At 36.1% G+C, this 6,751-nt stretch overlaps 1 protein-coding gene across 8 annotated transcripts in view; it reads right to left on the reverse strand.

Moving 5' to 3' along the window:
* Positions 1-6,751, reverse strand: part of myo9aa (myosin IXAa) — a 191,160-nt gene that overhangs the window by 93,770 nt on the left and 90,639 nt on the right. The gene's annotated exons all lie outside the window — the stretch shown is intronic.

Below are 6,751 nucleotides of genomic sequence, written 5' to 3' on the forward strand. Positions count from 1 at the left end.
CCATTTAGATACAGCTCTGGAAAAAACACATAAGGGACAAAATTATTATTATTTTTGTTATTATAAAATTATTATTGCAAAATTATCACTTTCTCTGATTTTACCATTTATAGGTATGTGTTTGAGTAAAATCAACATTTTTGTTTTATTCTCCAAACTACCGACAACATTTCTCCCAAATTTCAAAGAAAAATACTGTTATCTAGAGTATGTATTTGCAAAACATGACACATGGTCAAAATAACAAAAAAATGCAGGTGTTTTCAGACCTCAAATAATGTAAAGAAAACAAGTTCATATTCATTTTTAAAAAAAACACAATATTAATGTTGTAACTTCTGTAAAGTTCAGACATCAATTTTTGGTGGAATAATCATGATTTTCAATGACAGCTTTCACGTGTCTTGGCTCTCCACTATTGCTGTTGGATGACTTTATGCAGCTCCTGGCATAGAAATTCAAGAGGCTCAGCAATGTTTGATGGCTTGTGATCATCCATCTTCCTCCAGAAGTTTTCAAAGTGGGTTCAGATCAGGAGATTGGGCTGGCCATGACAGGGTCTTCATCTGGTGGTCTGTCATCCACAGCTTTATTGACCTAGCTGAGGCCAGGAGCATTGTCCTGATAGAAAAACCAGTCCTCAGAATTTGGGAACATTGTCAGAGCAGAGGTCGAGTTGTTTTCAGTAGTTATTGGCCACAGTAGTGGTTTTTATACTTCTTCTTAAAGAAGACATGGATCAGGTGTTTACTAAGTAGAATTAGGTGTGCTTGTGTTTGAATTCAACAGACACAGGAATGGAATAGCTGTCATACATGCAGACATGCTGATTTCAGAGGAAATTGCAATGGTACCTTAATTTTTTCCAGAGCTGTTCATATCCAAATGAAGAGCTGTACTTTAGACATCAGATTTACAGTTAAATTGCGAAAAGTTACCCAAGCCTTTTGCTACTGACTATATAATCTCCATGTTATGCTTCACTTTGTACAATGTTTTTATTTTTGCTTGGCACGGTTTTTATTAAACATACTTACTCAGCTGATAAAATATGCACATGCAGTATGTGACCTCTCACTGTGCATTATTTATGTTTTGTCTTTTGTCCAATATGTTGTTCTGTTTCTAGGTGAACATTTTAAGTGTGACGTGTTTTGGGTCAACTGTGGTTCAATCCATTATATGTTAATATTTATGTTTAATATTGTACATGGTACATTCCACAATAAAATAAAACAAATAAAATCAAATAAAATCTAGTTTGTAAAATGTCCTATCAACTCATATTAATTGTCTAAACACATTAACTGGTCCATCTTGCATTAGTTTTAATGTTTTAAATTAATCTCAGGATGTTGCATTAATTCATTCCAACTTGATAATCACTGCAAATAAATGTTTAACAGTCAAGCTATTTCTACATTAGGGCTGCAGCTAATGACTATTTCAATAGTCAGTTAGTCATTGACTACTGTAATGGCTAGTCAGATTATGAACTGGAGCCCCGCCTCCCCCAATATTCAATAAATATCGCAATAAAATACTTTTCCACCCCTTAAACAAAAGTGCATTTTGTGTACAACAATTAGAGTGCCTAACAAACTTTTTTTAAACAACTAAATACTCAAGAGTTGCAATGAGCAATAAATAAACCTTTTCCCTTAAATATGACATCACTAACGACTAACTACTAAATTAGTTGTCGACTAATTATTCCCTCGACCATATATCAACTAGTAAACTAGCCGTTGCAGCCCTAATCTAAATTAACAAAAAGAAAAAACTAACATAAATAGTAGATGTAGCCTTTTGACCAAACCCAGTGGAAAAGCAACCTTAGAAGTTCTTTTGCCCGTACCACGAACCATTTATTACAGCGGGAGTGTGAATGTGCCTTGTCACAAAATAATGCACAAATGAACCCTACATGAAAACAGGTTTGAGTAGGAAAGACGGAGCTGAAATGCAGCGCATGAACCGCCTTTTCTTCCTAGAGTCACAAAGATTAGAGACACAAGAGCTAAAACTGTTTGTACAGACACGATTCACAGCACTTCAGTGGCTCCAGTAGGTCAACAACATTATTCTTGGCTGGAGAGGCTGGAGTGAGCCAAGGGCGAACCAATGATAGCTGAGATGGTGCCAGTGTGTTCTGGGTGTAATGTGTCTGTCTGTGTAGCCTCGGTCAAAGTCATCCAGAGGAGCACGCATGGACAGGATACCACAAGGCTGATGTTATGTTTCAGGTAGTCTGAGCCCTCATCTCCATGTCAGCAACTGGGGGGAAATTAGGTCACCGTGACAAAACCCTTTAATTAACTGGTTTTCTGCTGTGGCTTCAAATTGATCAATTTTCATTTACAGAGGCTTACATTTATATTTAGAAGACAGCAATCTGAAACCAAAGTTCACAGGGTTTTTCCTCAAGACAGTGTCCTGACAGAGGGTAATGGGTAATGGTCTGCAATAACTAAGGTTTTAGTCCTACTCGTGGGCTAAATGAAATCATCTATGAATAAAGGCCAAAAAATCTAGATGAAAAACTGATCAATGGTCAACTACTCAATATATCAATGACTATTTTGATAACAAATATGAGTTATTTTACAAAAAAACCTTCATTACATCTTCTTACATTGGAATTATTTTCATTTTTCCCTCTAAATTAAATAACTTTGGGTTGTAGACCATATATCCCAATTTTCTGACATTTTTTAGAGTGAATGATGGACATAAATGAAAGGCTGCAGCCCTACAGCTGTCTACAATTTTTACATTATGTAAACCTAGAGCACTGCTACATAACCTTGTTTATCTGTTCATAAACATCATTTGTCATATTAATATAAGTTATTCTTGGACACCTATCATTACAAACAATATCTTTAATTTACAATTTGTAACATTTTCAGTGTAGAAGAAATATCAGCTTTGTGTAATATTACAGATTATGTTGATTCTCTAATCCATCTTTTCATACCTCCTTCTCCTACGTTATAATGTTGCAATGCTGTAGTTAGGGGTCTGTATTGACACTGATGTAGGCCTGTCAATCCTAGCCAATCCTGGGTTCATTTATACCAAGATAAACTTTGTTATGTCTGCAACAGTCTAACAGTACATCACTGGATTTGCCAAATATGTGATGACAGATGTAATGAATCTGTCACAGTAAAACTCCAATATGAAAAAAAGCTAATTATTCTCTTCTAAAAAAATCAATTACAACTTCCAGCACCCTAGCCATCAAGTCTTCAGACAAATTCTATTCATTCCTCCCCTGTAGTGAAGTAATTAGGTCTTGGTTGGCCTTTGTACACTTTGACTCATGCATAGCAGAGCTGAGACACATGGCCTTTAATCATATGAGGATATCTTCATTAGAAGCTTCTTCGAAAAAGACAAGAGAAACAGGAAGGCCAACTGTTGTCCAGTCTGCAGGGAGTATGTGGTGTTTCAACAGGATGTATGTCTCCAGTTACTGGAGACAAAAGAGTGCTTGATTTAACCCACAAAGGGGTGATCTTTTAACAAGTCATCAATTGCTGTGGGTTATAACTGGATTATCATGCTGGGTTGTGTACGGCAGTCAAGTGACAGCACTGTACAAAATAAACAAAAACCTACTTTGTCTGCATTTCAGAATTTCTTAACTCAAATGAACCATGGGATAAAAACAGCATTTTTCTGACCGCCTCAGTGCAAATTGACTTAGGACAATTTGTTCTATGTGAATAAGTGGCCACTTAAGAGCCAGTTCTAACATTCACATCCTTTTCCAGACTACTCATGGACCACAGTATGCTGACATGATGTCAGTAACAGTGAAATAGCAGATGACATGGACCAGAATGCATTGTGGTTTTGTCCTAGATAGCAGGTAGCGTTCTCCACAGCCTAATTCATAACCACGCTCTTCGTAATCTGACACCTAACGTCACGCTGCCCACGGTGGACTGTGGTCTCTGTGGTTGGTTAATCACAGGGCGATCTACAGCCATGGTTCCTGAGTGAGAACAGGGCAAGAGCAGGGTGGGCTGGAGTGGTGAAAGTGCTTGAAAATTTGCTAAGGATAAACTTGGTGTACAAATTTAACAGTCAGTTTAAAACATTTAAGAGTCTGTTGTCTTACAAGTAACAACAGAGAAGTTAGACATTTAGAAGCTAAAGTTATTTGTGTGTCCTAAAAACCTTTGCAAACTGCTGTTTATAGTATGTATACAATTTCGATATAAATTGTTTACCCATATTTTTGTGCACATGACACCTATTGTGGTCTTTCTTGGGGTCTCTACCAATTTTTTCTCTGTTAATAGGTGTTTTTGGGGAGAGTTATTTCTCAATCATAGCTGATGAAACAACTTTCAATGTGTGATTCCTTAAACTGAGCTCTAGGAATAAATTTAGAATTGATTAAACCACAATTACTGCTTTTGCATTGATGAAGTTAGCATTAATGCTCACTCAGTGGGGCTTGACAAAACATGGCCATTTCTAGCATAAAAGACTGAGACCATAGTTGACAAACCAATGACAGTGGCTCCATCCACTTCTTTTATACAGTTTATAATAATGATAAATACTGGTGGTTCAATAATTACTATCAAAATAAGTCTATAATAAGTCATGATGTATCAGACAGATGCCTTCCACCCAAACCAAAAAAAGGGGAATTGCAAGTATACCATATATTTATCTATTTATTTTAACACTTTAACGTATGATATACTTTGACTCAAACACTAACATAAACATTGGCTCCAAGTCCCTTTGAAGTAAAACAGGAATCCCCTTCCACCCCAAATCAGAATTTGACTATGCTTTTCACTTTGACTAATCCACTGATCAATTATTTGTGCAATGGTTACTAGATGAGGTTTATTATTATTTGAAATTTTGGTAACATTTCCAAACTTTAAAGGAAATAATGTGCACCAATTAAAGACAGGTTGTTTTGTGACTTTGTACAAAATCTTGCTGTCAGGGAGCTGGTTGGGTTTTACTTGAGACAGTGTTTCTGTGATTTGTCTTCAAAGACTCTTGAGAACACATCTGATGGTCCACTGAAGTTACAAACACAGATGTGAAGCGTGACAGGTCATGCAACACTGGCAAGAGGCATTAGTCTCGAAACAGCCAGAATCCTCAGCATTTGTTTGTGTGAGGTTTTTTGACAGCTATTACATCCAACATTATTTCACCTCGAAATATTGTTAAAACTACAGTGACATATTTACATTGCAGAATACTGGCTGTACTTAGCAATGTGAAATTAGAGCCGTTAAGCGTATTAGAGTTGACATTTCTCACAGTATGAAGAAAAAGGAAATCTTACTTAAGCATTACTTAAGATTGTATTAAAGACACTACCAGTATATTATACATTTCACTGCATTTCATGCAGTTTAATTAACTGAGATAAAGGAAAGAGAGAAGATTAACCCATAAAGACCTAGTGCTACTTTTGTGGCAGCTCCCATATGAATTTTTCTTTCTTAAGTGATTTATCACCATTTATTATACTATTATTCTATGTATTTAGCATTTTTCAGAAAAATCAGGTATTTTCCTATATTTAATTTACTGATTGTGCAGATGTTCATAAAAGCTCAGATTAAAGTTGAGGGTAATTACATCCGAAACAGAGAAAAACTGAAGAAAAAGTGACTTTTTCATAACATGAAAACAAGTGTCTCCATCCACTCTCTCCAATCAAACTCCATGGGTTTTACTGGTGAATCAATGTTGTAGAAGATGACAGTGTTTCCACGTTCACTACGAAGCCTCTCAATATCCAAATGTGTCATATCTGATGACCATGAAAAGATGACAAACTGTTTTTTACACCAATTTTTTACATGCATTGACAGGATTAGTGGATCAGTAGGTATTAAACGTTTTAGATAAGTAGGTGATTTTGGTTTCCAGAAGGCTGCTTGGGTTTTAAGGGTTAAACAGAAGAAGCCTCTAGTAAACGTTCAGATTATCATGCATCTCTTGTGAAAAAAAAGCAAAAGCTAATTACAAAAACCAGTGGCATTTTGATCAGTGCAATGGCTGACAAAAGTATTCATCTCAATTAGAAAGCCCTCCTGAATTTTACTGAGAAGGAAGAGAACATTAGTCACAGGGATAGAGATGAAAGCCCACTGTAATAGAAAAATAACAGTGGATCTCAAGGATCTCCTGGCCTATAGAGACATCTCGCATATAACATAAACATCTGTGAATGAGAGAACATTAGTGTGGAAAAAAAAGACACATTCCTGACTCAGAACAGCCCTTCGGCACCACTAGTTTGTTTCACAATCTTTTAAAAACACTAAAATTAGTTAATCAATTTCCCATAAAACAGACATGTATGGATCCTGGAATAAGTTCTCTTAGCCCTGGGCCGTGGGTGGAACTTATCATTACTCTGTGTTAAAAAAGTGAGACAACATTAGTCAGGAAATTGTGGGAACATTAAGACTGACCAACTATGTACTGTAGGTTCATCTGTACATGTGTGGATGCAGCCATTTTAGTGATAATGATCTGAAAGGGAGGCAAACATAGTGTGGTTTTAACTCAGCCTAAGAAAAGATGCTGACATTTGCAAATTTACTGTTTTAATTAACCAGAGGAAGATATGTATCAGTGTCGTGCATTTAGAACAAAACACCAAGGGGTTTTCATAATCTAAGTGTTTCTACTAAATGCCAAGCACACACCAGTAGACATTGAAAAGACTTGTAAAAGACAAAAGCGT

This window comes from Sphaeramia orbicularis, chromosome 3 (genome assembly GCF_902148855.1).
Source record: "Sphaeramia orbicularis chromosome 3, fSphaOr1.1, whole genome shotgun sequence".
Taxonomy (NCBI): domain Eukaryota; kingdom Metazoa; phylum Chordata; class Actinopteri; order Kurtiformes; family Apogonidae; genus Sphaeramia; species Sphaeramia orbicularis.